This window comes from Pinus tabuliformis, chromosome 9 (assembly GCF_031772625.1).
Source record: "Pinus tabuliformis cultivar Carrire ecotype Pingquan chromosome 9, CPIR1, whole genome shotgun sequence".
Taxonomy (NCBI): domain Eukaryota; kingdom Viridiplantae; phylum Streptophyta; class Pinopsida; order Pinales; family Pinaceae; genus Pinus; species Pinus tabuliformis.
Window position 1 is genome coordinate 222069965 of NC_142307.1, and position 15410 is coordinate 222085374.

Consider the following 15410-nt stretch of genomic DNA (forward strand, 5'->3'; position numbering starts at 1 on the left):
GATATGTTCAAGAGAAGTCACTCAGAGAATTCACCTATGCCTCACCCACTGCAATACATTTACGCTCCATTCTTTCATGACCGCCACCCTGAACCTTATATCACTAGACCGTTTTCACCTCCATTAAAATCATTTGCTCCGTTCCATGTCATTGATTTGGGATCCATTAAGGCCCTCCTATGACGGATTTCTTCTTGTCGACATAAGCACATTATCCAAGAAGCCGATTTAGGGACACCCCTTTCAGTACTTTGAAGCTTGCATGCCTCAATGGCAAGTTTCTCACTTCCGGCGACAGGTTTACATCAATGGCCTTCGACCAAAAGATTTTGCGTGGTGTTCGACGCCAATTCCTTTATTCACACCACGTGAATTGTACTGCAGTACCTTGAGGGTCATTATCATTATCGGTGATTCCTCTCGCGCTTGTTAATAGCTTACATCATTGGCTAGTAATCAGGCGATGTCTTTCCATGTTCGACTCCAAAACATCTCTCACATGGATCGACTTGTACTTTGAGTAAAGATCAAACGAGATTGAAGACCCCAGATCTAGTTTCATCCATCCGGGCTACAATATATATTTAGGAAAATAAATACATCAAATGTACATCATTGCTGCACAGATAGTCATCCAATCAAAGGGATGATGGCTCTACCAGAATCATCAGTATACACTCAGACGATTGTCTATCCTATGTACATGAAAATGAATTTATAAAGCTGAGCATGGGAATGCCCACCTCAGCTAGATCATGAAAATATTATGAAGATAATGTATTGTATTGTATCTTATTACAAGTCTCCTTCCAGATTGAAATAACTTCGGATCCTCATGATAAAGGATTTCACCTGAAATCAAAAAGATTAACGACCTCATGCTTTAGGGGGCAACTGTTATAGACATTTTTGGGCACTGCAACCCAAAGCATAAAATTTCCATAAACCAAGGGCTCCTGAGTCCATAAAAGTGTTGTTCCAACCCCTAAAGGAACAAGGTTAACTGATTACAGCTTCTCCCAAAAGTTCTCCATGAGAAACTACTCAAAACTAGTCAAAACAGGATCATTTCACCTGCTCCATAGGCAAAGTGCGTTGCATCTCACCTAAGTACACTCAGTGGGTGCATTGCATTTCAAAAAGCCCTTCTATGGGGTGAGATGGGCGAGAAGAGACAAATGGCAGTGTCAATCCGCGAGGTGGAGAAGCATGGAATCTTCCAGAAACTTCTCCTGTGACACTTGCCTTTCTGAATTCGACCAAGGATGAGTAAGAGATCATTAATCTCCAAATGGAAGCAAGAACTATCAGAGGGAAGACACTAATCAAATCACAAGCTGACTCATCTCCCTTACAGATATCTATATATGGATCCCTCATCCCAGAGATCCAGAGGCTGGAATTTTGCATTTTGTAAGGAATTGTTGTTGGTTTCTTGAGGCAACATCATAGTGTTGGGTGATCTAAGCTTTGCATGAGGTGAAGAAGGGCTTACTTGCTGAGAGGATGATGGTGGGTCAGAACAACTAGTTGTAACTCTCTTGGCTCTTTCTTGATTATCGATAAAGCTATTCAAGTTTTCCTCCATACTCTTGTGTAATCTATGTTTTGTGCATTTGTATGGTCAATTTACATCTGATCCTAGATTGTTTATGATAATAGATCCATGTTCTCATATAGTGTTATGCTGCTTTGATTCTACAGGTACTTTGTAAAGCTCGGTATACAAGGAAGCAAGTAGCAAAAGACTATTAGAAGAGAGAGGAATCGAGCAAGGAACCAAGTGCAAGACAGAGGTTGGTCTCCTTTATTCTTCTCTCATCTATCTTTCATAAAGGAAAATGAAAGTAGTTTTACTTTGTTTGTTTCTAAGGTAGCTACCACACCTTAGTGGGATTAGCAGTTCTGCATAGACACTTTTTCCTGTAACAAAATGGCGACTCCGCTGGGGAGCAACTAGGTTGTTTGTTTATCTACATTTGTTTACTTTATAAACTTACAGACAGAGCTTGAAGTTGAGCCAGGTAGCTTTCGAAATGCATTTTCTATGCCAATGAAAAGTAGATAAATACCGCTTCAGTCAATCTCCGGGTTTTGTTTATGAATTAAACAACTGATTTACAAACTCTCTAATTGCACTTGTGGTGTCTCCAGTAACCTCCTTAGATCTACCCCTGTTGTTGATTTACTGATTACCACTTGCTCGGCCAAAATCCTTGAATTGAACTACAAACTATGACCCGGAACCCAAGCAAAGTCTCGTCCCTGGCCCAACGCACTCTCTGTTCTGTGAATATGAAATTCAGCGCACTTCCCGAGTGTAGTAGGTGCGCTGCATTTCAAATTCACTGTGTTACAGGTGCGCTGATCAGACTAGGCATTGTTCCTGAATTTTGGTTTCTGTTCACTCTTTTCAGATCTATTCAAGAATTTTGCTACCTGTGGTCAGTACACCTCTATTTGAAACCCCTTTCCTTGCTGATATTCTGCCTCCATTGTGCAAAGAACTGTAAATGTTTTTGTGTATTTGTTGAGTCATTTTTAGTTCTCCTTTGCAAAAAAGCAACGTAATTGTACTGTCGTTTCTTGATTTGAAAGTGTCGCAAGTGTCGTTTTCAGTCATAGAAGAGAGTCTGATTACTCTTGATAGTCGATTACAGTGTTACTATTGTATTTGATCTGAATTCGTAGTTTTTCTACTGTCGAAAGAAAGTCTTCATTTCCAAATCGCAAAGTGTTGTCATTGTCTTCATTTTGATTTTGAAAAGAAACTTGTTAGTCATTGTCGCTCTGAAAGTAATTTAGATTTGCGCATTATCTTTCTTTTTATAATTCACATATTAAGAAGTCTCAAAACAAATACATGCATGTACATTTGCATTTAGACTGTTTGATTGGTTTGATTTAGGACAGTGCATATAATGTGTGCTCTTTGCTCTTTGTTGAAAGAATTTTGTCTTTCTTTCCTTAGTAACTACGATTTTCATTGCACAAAGAAGATAAAAGACTGTTTATCATCTTAGATTGCATTTTAGGAATTGTACATCTACATCACACGGTGAACCTGAAAGGGAAATTTCTTAAGCAAGATCAACTATAAAATAAATGTAATGAATCTAACAATGCTTTGGAACCTAACGCACAACATCTAGAAGTCTAGGCTAGAGACATATTCCAGCGTCATAAAGCCTGGTAACTGGTGTTCTCACTGTTGGCTGGGTGATTCCTCCACCTTGAGACGATAAGTGCCAGTATGGACTTGTGGTCCCACGTACCTTTGAGTATATTTTTGGAGACCACAATAGGATTAATCCTTTATCCATAGGAAGCCGTGTCTGCCGCCCTATCGATCGCAATGCACTGAACACAACATTCAGGAAGATTGACTGCCGTACCATAAAACGTATTCTACAATTTTGCGATTGGTTTGGTAATCCCTCTGCCTAGATTTCCAGAGCAATCCCTTTCATTCCTTTTCAGACTCCTTAACGGAAAAGGTCCATCTGAGCACTTGTCACTTCAGGCTCATTAAAAATTGAAGGCGACTAGAGTCATCTTTTGTTTTTTCTTGACTCTTTAAAATTGAAAAAACAAGTTGTGTCAAAGCGTCTAAAATTTTAAGCGGAATAATCGTCACCTTTCCTATGTTGGTGTTAGGTTGAGAAAATGGAGTCTACCAACCAAGGAGTTCCCCTTGGAGGAAATCCTAGTCCCTTATCCTCTTGGTGAGAGGTTGGTGCACCCCACATGGCCACATTGTCACTTCCAGGATTGATGATTGGCTTGCCCGTATGGCTTTTCTCAACCTCCGTCGCTCAAAACCCCATGATTCCTGAACATTTGAGTCAGCAACTAGACAATCCTAGAGTTACCCCCCAACCCTCTACTTCGTCCAATTCTTCCTCTCGTCCTTCCTCTTCTCTTGATGGGGCTGGTAAAGCCAAAAATCAAGTATCTGAGAAGAAGAAGGAAAAGAAGAAGAAAGAGAATAGGGAGAAGGAGCCAAAGGTGAAAGGGGGCAAACAAGCATCGTCTAGCGAAAATCCACACACTGCACCGACCAGAGCTAAATCGCCATGTATCATTTGCAAAGGAGACCACTATCATAGAGATTGTCCCTACATCCCTCGGATCTTAAGGGACTGGTCTCCTCATTTGCACAACCTGGTGTCATCAACCTCTGATGATCATGTTGAAAGCACACTGTTGACTAGTGAAAGTGAAGCCCCTAGACAAAAAGGAAAGTGCAAATTTCCTTGTAAACTGTGTGAAGGCGATCACGCCGTCCATCGTTTTCCCTTGTTAGATGAGGCTAAAAGAGTTTTGGACGATCGTCCGGTTTAACCGTTACGACTTCCTCCTGGATATAAGAAACTCTTGCCGAGTCCATCACTAGTTGAAAATCCGACTAACCCGCCCAGATGGTCGGCTGAGGAGTCTATCATTGAAGATAAACCATCTGAACCCATACCAGACAAAAGTCAAAAGGTTGAGGTGGCAGTTGACCCAGTCTTGCCTTCAGAAGTCATACCTTCAAATGATATAGTCACCGAAGAGAACAAAAATGACACCTTCCAAATTCTTTTCATAAACACAGACTCCGATGAACATGGGGGAAATTTACCCATTCCTTTACCGTAGGAAAGACGTTCGTCAGAGTCGTACCCGGTCGTCTATTTGGTCCCACCTCCAAGAAGCCTTGTTGTTTCCTTCGACTGGAATCAACTTGGCAGACCCCGTTTACCGGCTAGTGTACCATTCCAAATCATTGCTCAAGTATATAGAATGGTTATGGTGGTACCATCATAGATGAAGGGGCTTATGTGAGCATCCTTTCCTCAACTGCTTGAAAAGCGCTTGGTTTTCCATCGCTTTTGCCTGAGATGAGAAATCTAAAAGGTTTTGACAAAGGAACCAGTCGACCATTAGAGATCCTTCCCAATGTGCCCATAACATTGAGAGGGAAAACTGTTCACATGAACGTAATGGTAGTCCAAGGACCCCTGGATTATAATTTACTCCTTGGAATAGACTATATTTATTACATGGGAGCCATTATCTCATCACTCTTTAGAGTAATCTGTTTTTCACACGAAGGAAGAGTGGTCAAGCTTGTAGACCAGATTTCATTCCCCGGTTCACGCATAGCAAATAGTCATATACCATCCCTTAATGGTCTTTTCACACAAGGAATGTCTCATCAAATCCCCAGTCCGTCCACCTGATGAGCGCGAGTGATTCAGGGGACATGACTGAAACCCAGGGGGCATGCACCGTGGTATGCTTCGGCAGGAAAACTTCAGATATAGGATAGGTTTCCGCGAGAGATATATGACTAGTCCTACACTCCCATCCGTGATTGGAAAAGGGGGTTGGACTGGAATAAGATTCCCTTGTCAAAGTTATGTGGGATGAGGTGTCTGCGCCACCCGCCTTTGTCTATTTCGGTAGGCATCGTCGAAGAAATGTTTTGTTTGCGCTGCAGATAAAACAATCTTTGGTGACCTGAAAGAGGTAAACCTTTCCTGATAAAACAAATGTTTTGTCGGTAGAATAAGAGGTGACCTTGAAACTTTATTTTATACCCGGGGGCATGCAAACCTTTTGGCGTGCAAGCGAAGAGCGACCATTTATTTTTTTAAATTTGTAGGTCCTCTAACCCTTTAAACTCATAGGATTGGTCGTTTCCTAACTTGCATAAAGAAAGGATGTGGGGAAAAAAGTTAAAAATTGTCGTTTTCATATATGAGACATTCTTATTATACAACTGGATTAATCGAGCAGTTTTAACGCATTCTTCATGCTCGTTAAAAAATAAACATAAGCAATGAGAAAATGTTTCCCCTAGCGTTTAAGCTCAATAAAATATGAACCAATTCCCGGTAAATAATCATCGTGAATGTAGTACTTCAGCCTTTAAAGCCTTGGTCGTGTTCCCATCATCACCTCCACTATGTATTGGCCGATCATTCACCTCCATTTAATTGTTTGCCCCTTTTGAGGAACAGCTACGGAGAGTGATCCTATTAGCCATCCTTGTAACACTGACGTGATTGGAAAATTCCAAACCTTACCTGGAATCAGCTGCTACCCAGTTTTATCACTCATTCCTCAAAGACGAGTCTCCTTTAAGCTTTTTTCAACTAAATCGTAAAATATGAAAATATTGCCGAGCCATTAGCCTCTCCAGCTCGTTAAAGGGACCGGAAGTGCTATCCCTCCTTTAGATTTTAATCTTTTTGGACCTGAGGGATTATAACACAAAAAGATCAAGCACTTGTTTTGTTCGGCTCATTAAAAGTATCTAAAGTTCATCCCTTCTATACTGTTTTATACTTTTTCGGACTTAAGTGATTAGATGACGATAAAGGATTTTTGGATTTTCCTTTACGTCCCTTTTCAGACTCTCTAAAATTGAAAAGGACTGAGTTATCTTTGTCGTTAAACTCGTTAAAACCTAATAGCGACAAACTTGTCCATAGCAGACAAGAACAAGTTTCACCATCGCTAAGCTCGTTAAAACATAGCGATGGGTTTGCCCGAAGGGAAAATTATAGAACATGAATATGTTATCCTCCTCAAGCTTGACAAAAATAAAGAGGTATTGGTCAGCAATGACTAGGGAAAAATTGGGAAGAAATCTTGAAGAAACTTTGTTGGTAGCAAGTCGCTCTTGAACATGACACTTTCACTCCGCATCCAAGTCGGGTTGGGTTATTTCATCCACTGGTCACATCACCATGGTCACATCACACCATCCACATTTGGGGTTAATGCTACCAATCTATCATCTCAGTGTCACCGATATGTTCAAGAGAAGTCACTTAGAGAATTCATCGATGTCTCACCCGCTGCAATACATTTACGCTCCATTCTTTCATGACCGCCACCCTAAACCTTATATCACCAGACCGTTTTCACCTCCATTAAAATCATTTGCTCCATTCCATGTCATTGATATGGGATCCATTAAGGCCCTCCTATGATGGATCGCTTCTTGTAGACATAAGCGCATTATGTTGGAAATAATACTGAGAGGGGGGATGAATCAGTATTATCAGAAAAACTTTTTTATTTTATGCTCAGAAACATATACGCTACTTCCGTTAAGTGAAACAGCGTGTACACGCTACTGTGTCTAAAGAAACCAGCGTATAACAAGAAAACTTATGATTCAGTAGCTTATCTTCAGTAAATGCATCAGGACATTATTAACCATGATAGTAAAACAGGTGCAGTATAACAGAATAGATCATCACACAGAAAACACACACATGAACACCATGATATAAGGTGGAAACACAATGTGGGTGAAAACCACCTGCTGCAAGTCGTCTCTATCTTTCTTTAATATGAAACTTCAGTTTACAATCTTTTGTACTAGTGTAGCCTTATACCTGTACGCAGGCTACAACCTACTGAAGGCTTCAACCTTCTCTCATTCTCCAAACTTCCTTGGAAGGGAGCTCCAACCCCCTTTGCTCTTGTACTAGCTAAGATACTAGTACGTAGGTGCTGGCCTACAATCTTCTTTCCTTCAGGTACCACTTTTCATACATTTTCAGACTGGATATTCCTGAAGCACAACATTACAATCTGAAGACCACAATTCATTCAACTCTCATAACAGATCATTGAAGCACAAAACAACCAATACTAGCATCATCAATCTTTGAATCACTGAACCACTGAAACCCTGTCAACACCAGTCACCAGAACACAGAGCAGAATACAGAACTCTGCAATAGCAGTCAGACCCAACTGCAACCCCAAAAAATCAAACTTTAAAAGATATACGCTACTTCAATGAGAGAAACCCGCGTATACACGCGCTTTTACCAAAGAAAACCTGCGTATAGATCTAAAAATAAATTCTCGTAACTTGCAGCTATACCAGACATCAGTTAGACCCAGAACATAACATTGCGTCAGTATGCAAATCTAGAAATACGCATAATCAACCATATCATAATAGTGCATTTGAAACCATTAGATCCCGATCTGTCCTTAGATCTAGTCTTCCATCAACCGGTGTGATCTCTCCTTAGCTTAGATCAAACAACCCAGAACCTACATACCAGATCTCTTTCTTTTTCAGATATTCAAGACTTTTCAATTATATTTGCCTAATGATCTTCTTCTCCTTATATAGCCTTAGGCCTTGCTCAATACCAAGGGCCAAAACCATAGAAATCCAATACCATCAACTTCAAAACTAGGGATCAACATGTCTGTCGAGATACTTTGGTCCAAAGACATAGGATCAAGTACCAAGGACTAACTACCACAGACCAAAGGGAAGCTTCTCGACATGTACGCCCTTTTCTGTTCATGAATCTGCGTGCATCCGCGACTTCGTATATAGCGAACCTGCGTATCCGCGACTTAGTATATAGCGTACCTGCGTGTATACGCTACTTGGGCTTAATGAACCTGCGTATATGAAATTTCTCTTCATACTTGTAGTCTGGACTGAGATCTGTCATCAAAGAGAGTTGCCATCAAGGACAACACCTGTATCGTAGCACCACACCTGTGCCAAAATGCCAACACATTATCCAAGAAGCTGATTTAGGGACACCCCTTTCAGTACTTTGAAGCTTGCATGCCTCAATGGCAAGTTTCTCACTTCTGGCGACAGGTTTACATCAATGGCCTTCGAGCGAAAGATTTTGCATGGTGTTCGACGCTAAGTCCTTTATTCACACCACGTGAATTGTACTACAGTACCTTGAGGGTCATTATCATTATTAGTGATTCCTCTCACGCCTGTTAACAGCTTACATCATTGGCTAGTGATCAGGCGATGTCTTTCCATGTTTGACTCCAAAACATCTCTCACATGGATCGACTTGTACTTTGAGTAAAGATCGAACGAGATTGAAGACCACAGATCTAGTTTCATCCATCCGGGCTGCGATATATATTCAAGAAAATAAAGACATCAAATGTACATCATTGCTGCACAGATATTTATCCAATCAAAGGGATGATGGATCTACCAGAATCATCAGTCTACACTCAGACGATTGTTTGTCCTATGTACATGAAAATGAATTTATAAAGCTGAGTGTTGGCTAGTTGAATTGTTTATGAATTAAACATTCAAGCACCACATTAATTGTCAACCAGGGAAAGTCTTTTTATTCCAAAGGATACTGCGTACTGTATGTACTCAAAGTCTAAAAGCATTGAAAAGCTGTAGTATACGTAATTCTTACGCTATGTCATTACAATACTTGTTAAAGTAAAAGAAATTAATTAAAACTACGAATTTGGAAAGCGAAATGATGGATGCTCTGTTGGCAGAGGATCAGGACCCTATCCTCCAGATGGGGATGTTCAGCACCTGCCCCTGTAATCAGATTTACTAATGCACACTGCACTCTCATTCACCGGTGAGAAACAAACTCAAGTGATTAATGAAACAGAGTACTAGCAAAAAAAAGAATACCAGAGGTAATGCTATCAAATCCAAGCAGAGTACCAGAAAGAAACTATTGCACACTTACACACTTGACAAGAAAGTAAATGGGTGAATCTTGTGAGGAAGGTGGGCCCAGTCCCTCTCACAAGATTCCCCAGGAAAACGAAGACTGGATTAAGTGCTCAAAACAGTTTTATATTCATCTGCCAAAAAGATTAAATACAATAGAGTTCAGACTTGTTGATGTTCTCAGAATCTCTTCTTACAAACTGACCATAGACACTGACTAATCCCCTTATCATGTAGATGTCTCCTCTTTATAGAGGAGACATCTATTACAATAAAGTATTACAGCCTTATTCAGTTAACCCATCTTGTCAAAAATAAGCAATTCAGAGCGCTGTTACAACAATATGATAATACATTCTTTCTTGAGCTTTGGTTGTTACACAGCGGGTAACTGACTTCGACCGTCTTCTCGGGATCTTCATATTCCTTTGCCATTTCCCCATGCTGTTCCTGATTTGGGCCATGCTGACTGTGTTCTTCTTTCTTTAGACTTCCGCTTGATTATGCCACGTCAAGTTTCTTTAAATAGTTGCCATCTGTTGTTCGTGGTTGTTACAAAATAGCTTGCTTTAGGTAATTGTTGTTGCTGACTGTAGCAACTACGGAGTTGCTGCTTCTGGTGTTGCAGCAACTGCGTAGTTGCTGTTTCTGGTGTTACAGCAACTGCGTAGTTGCTGTTTTTGGTGTTATAGCAACTATACATTATAACTCCTGCAAACTTAAGGCAATTATTTGACAATTTAGTCAGCGTTTCCAAGGATAAGTATAAAGATATTCACGAATATGAAATAAACAATTAAACATAGATATGCGGGAGGTTACTTCATACCTTGGGGTCAATATGTCATTATAAAATAAAAGCTTTCAACTTATGACTGCAAAAGGATAATAATACGGCAAAAGATAAGGTCAAAAATAGGTCAATTGTGAGTCCCAACATCCCCCCCAACTGAACAGATTGCATGTCCCCATGCAATGGCTACTCTGAGTCTGAGTCGGAGAACTGGGATGAACAATGCAGATTACTAAGACAATAGCTGTAGGGAGTAACATCAAACTTGTCTCTGAAACCACAAACAGTTCGTATATGTTTCCATGCTGCTGCCTCTTCTCTGTTAGAAAGTCCAAACTGGCCCTTATACTGATCACCAGACAACCATAAAAGTGGGAACTTAAATTTATAACCCATCCAATTTTCAGCACAATGCTGCACGCATTCAACATACCGAGGTACCCTTGATAGTGCTACTTGCAGATTTGATGGGTTATACGGGTGATATTCCTTCCTTTCTGCGGGGCAGTTATCCCAAAATAGTTTATTTGCTTTAACAGCCAAGGATGCTTTGGTCTTTACATACTGCTGACAGTCTGTTAGGACCTCTGTTTGCAGTCTCATAACATGATCCTTCATATCAGCATTGCTTATCATTTTTAAGTGTTGTGAAATGAAAGTGGCAGCGTTCTGTGGTTCAGATCGAATCCACAAAAGACAATTCTGTTCGTTTTGGAGGCCTGAGACATAGGCATTTTGCCAGGTAAGCTGATTAGCCAAAAAGGAGATGAAGGCTCTCAATTGTATGTCACCCACTACAGGTATCATATTCATGTTTGTTTCTTCAGACACGACCTCATTATGGAGGTGCAATTCACATAGCAGGTTTTGGTCGCTTTTGGGTGCCTCTGCAAAGGTCTTCATAAACTGGTCTGCTGTGACCACTTGATGAGGCCTCCCCTCTTTGATAGCCTTCAGCTGAATGAATGCAAGTCTTTCCCTTAAAAATGTAGCATAGTTAAAAGAGGGTTTCCTTGTGGCAAGCATCCTTTGACATAACTCAAACATCTGGGACAGTCTGTGTTTCAGTTCCTTAATTTCTTTATACTGGGCCCTACACTGTTCCAGTGCTTCCCAGTTCTTATAAGCATGATCAAACCAGGTCCCTTTTTGTTGTTCGAATGCTTTACCTTGAGACTGCTGATATTCTCTCCACCATCTATGTTTCAATTCCTGAAATCTTTCTGTTTCTATACATGCATCACTAACAGTGGGAAGCTCTGTTTGCATACAGGCATCAATCAGAATCATCTGTTCTGTTGAAGTGGGCTGGGATGATCCAGCATCTCTCTCTTCATCTCTAACTAGAGTTTCTTCCTCCGGTTGGACTAATCCATTGTGCTCCAAATTGATTTTGGTGGACCAGGGTGAATCTGTCTCTTTTTCTTCATCTGCTCCTTGCTTCTTGTTGGGCGAATCCAATTCTTCTTTATTCCCTTCTGAAACTATTTTCTCTTCTTCCATAATAGTCTGGGCAGGCCATGATGAATCTGTGTCTTTTTCTTCCTCCCTCTATAATGCTCTGGGTATGCCGAGGTGAATCTGTACCTTTATCCTCATTTTCTTCTATATCTTTTTCTTGTTCCATAACACTTCCAGTGTTTCTTTCTTCATTTCCTGGTTCTTGTGTAGCTTCTTCTTGCATATCAGATTGGGTAGGCCGGGGTGAGTCCTTGTTTTCTTCTTTCTTTTCTTCCTGCATAGTGTCGGGAAGCTCCTCTGTTTGTTCCTGTGCAGTCTCTGAGGAACTTACTGGTTCTTGTGTGTCAGTAAGCTCCTGGTCTTGTGCAGTTTCAGATGAACTCACTAGTTCTTGTGTGTCAGTAAGTCCTTTTTCTTGGTCCTGCATGTTCTCTGGATGACCTCTTGGTTCTTGTGTAGCAACAGGTCTCACTGACTGCACTTCTTCTGAAGATCATGTTGGTTCTTGTGTAACAACAGGTTTTTCTGTCTGCACTTCCTCTGAAGATCCTGTTGGTTCTTGTGTAGCAACAGGCCTCTCTATCTGCACTTCCTCTGAAGATCCTGTTGGTTCTTGTGTAACAACAGGTCTTTCTGCCTGCACTTCCTCTGCAAATCCTGTTGGTTTTTGTGTAGCAACAGGTCTCTCTATCTTAGCAAAGAATTGTGGGGTTTCTACTTCAGCATCAGCAGACTCCTTTGTTTCATTTTCAGCATCAGAGGCTTCCTTTATTGGTTCTTGTACTACCTTATATCCTGCCTGAGCATATATCTCACCACAACTTGTGCACATATATTCGTTATCTTTGCTTTTCTCTGCTGCAGATGCTACTCTTGCTAAAACATGTAGGCTGAATTCTTTCTGATATGCTTCCCTGACCCTTATTATCTCTTCATGGTAATCCTAAATCTGAGATTTCAGAAACTCAATTTCTTCTTGCAGGGCGGGTATAGTAGGCTGATCCTGTGAGACAGTAGATTCCAGTGGGGACAGAGGTTCTGCTACGTCAATTTGATCAATATTCCCCACAGGTGGTTCTTGTGTGTCACCTGGGGTAGTGGCTGTTTCTTGTGTTGCAGCCACTTGCTCACTATCATTCTGGGTGTCGGCAGCTGGTTCTTGTGTATCAACTGTCTTAAGATATGATGCCATGAAGCTATGAATGCTCTGCATCTCAGCTTCTGTGGGTGAGGGAGAGGGGTTTCGAGGAGTGGCTGGAGTGCGGGGTTTTAAAGCGATGGGTGGTGAGCTAGAGGAATTAGGGGATCCAACTACTGCCGATTTTCGTTTTGGTAGAGAGGCAGGGAATTGAGGTGTTTTTCTCTTCCTGCTGGCCCTTAAGGTCGGGATAGTAGTCGGGGTGGTAGGTGCTTTGGTTGAAACCCTCGTTCTTCTTCTTTTTGCCGGGTTTTCTTTGCCTGCTGCATTTTTCGTTTAAGATGCGTAATTGGGATATTATCGTCGGAATCATCAGTAGAAATACTGAGTATGGGAGCGGGAGAATTGGTTCTTTTGGGAGACGTGGTTAATTCCGCTGCTGCTTGTTCATTCTCTGTAACATGCAGAGGTGTTTGCTGGGGTTGTTCGGGAATATGCTCTGTTTGCTGAGAGTTTTGCCAAAGGGGTTTTTTCAGGGATGTCGTCCGTTTGTTGAGGAGGCTCCTGGTCTCGCTGAGGTGTGTCCTCAGCTTGACGAGAAGTTTCCTCCTCTTGATGAGGACTTCCCTGCACAGGCTGTGGAATTCTTTCCTCCGGATGGGGATTAATGGGGGGTGGAGGGATGTTTAGAGCAAGAGCTCTGTTAATCAGCAATTGGATTAAGCGATGGTGTTTTAGGGAGAGAACTGGATGCTTCGCTTTCATAGCATATCGTGCCATATTTTTAAGACAACCCAGCAAATAATATGGCATGTTCAATAATTTACCATTTCTTAAATGATTTAACAGGACGAAGTCGTGCTGGTAGATTACCTGGTAACGACCTTCACATGTCATATATTTCTTGACGAATTCAGCGACTTTTGGCCATGGTAGAGGTAATGACCGCAATGCTACACCTCTGCCCTTGGTTTCTACTTCCTCGCCTGGATGGAGAAAGTCTTGCTGCGCGTTCAGAATCAGGTGCTTTCTGCTGAACCACCGTGTACCAGTGGCTGGGAGTCCGGTGACTTCAGCTATGAATTCTTCCGTAACCGGAACTTGAATTCCTTGGATGATAGAGAATCCTTCTGTCAAATTGCATGTGAATTCCAGGACTTGCTGCTCGTCAAAGTCCGGAAGTCTCCTGAAATACTCTATCCATCCAGCTTGCAAGAAAATTTGGTAGATTTCCGGAAAGAGTTCCAGAACTGCTGTCGTGCCTGGTTCATGAGTAATGAGGGTTCCTCCCATGGCTGTTGTCTCGCTAAATCTTCAGAATTCAGAGCCGAGCTACCGATTTCAACTCAGAGTATACATCACAAATGGTAACATGCTGTAGTTTTTACATACAACCGGGAGAATTAAGGGTGGCGGTGGTTGGCGTGGTTTACCATTATGGGAATTGCTTTGGTAATCCCCCCCCTTCCTACGTGTAAATGATATGATTGGGAATGTAATCATTTGATGGACCTATCAACCTTTTTCCGCTTATCTATTATTTAATGCTTATTCATAAACGTGCATACCTTCGTCCTTTACCTTTTTGATCGCTGCGTCAAAAAGTATTTTCTTGTCTGCTGTCAAATTATAATCATTACCGTGGATCTGAAAGCACGAGAATATGGGTGATTTATAATGATAATGACGGGAAGTGACAGTGAGGTGCTGTAATCATCACGAAAGGTGGTATATTTCGTGCGGAAAGGATATTTCGTGATCAGGAAGCAATATCGTGGCACCGGGATTGGTGTTGCAGCAACAGAGAATTACCGTTGGGGCAACAGGGATTAGGGGAAAACGTTTGTGAAAACGGGGAATGTGCTGGAGTAATGGAACTAGTGTTACAGCAACAGGAATAATGTTGGGACAACGGGAAATGGTGTTGCAGCAACGGGGGTAATGTTGCAGCAACAAGAAATGGTGTTGCAGCAACGGGAAATGGTGTTGCAGCAATGGGAAATGGTGTTGCAGCAACAGGAAATGGTGTTGCAGCAACGGGAAATGGTGTTGCAGCAACAGGAAATGGTGTTGCAGCAACGGGGAATGGTGTTGCAGCAACAGGAATTCAGAGTCCACCCAGCAATTCCTTTTGAAACCTTTGTTCTCAGCTACTTCCCCATGCTACATCTGCAAAATCCCGAAATATAATATTGCAATCCTTGGCAGGATTTATTAGTTTCTAAAAAAAATGTCTAATCCTAAAAATTACATAAATAATAGAAATTCAAGTGCTTTGAGGGACAGCAAGTTCCCTTGGAAAATAATACTGTTTTATTGCCATGCAAGTGGCTTTAAAGTCCTCTTTGGAAACCGGCCGCTGATATAACCGAAGTCGGTAGCCATTCACTAACAGTGGTGTTCTGCTTCCATCAATTGTTAATAGTCTAACCGTTCCATTTGGAAAAACAGTATCCACTTCATACGACCCTAGCCATCTTGTTCTCAGCTTCCCTTGAAAATTATCGAAAAGTGAATCATAA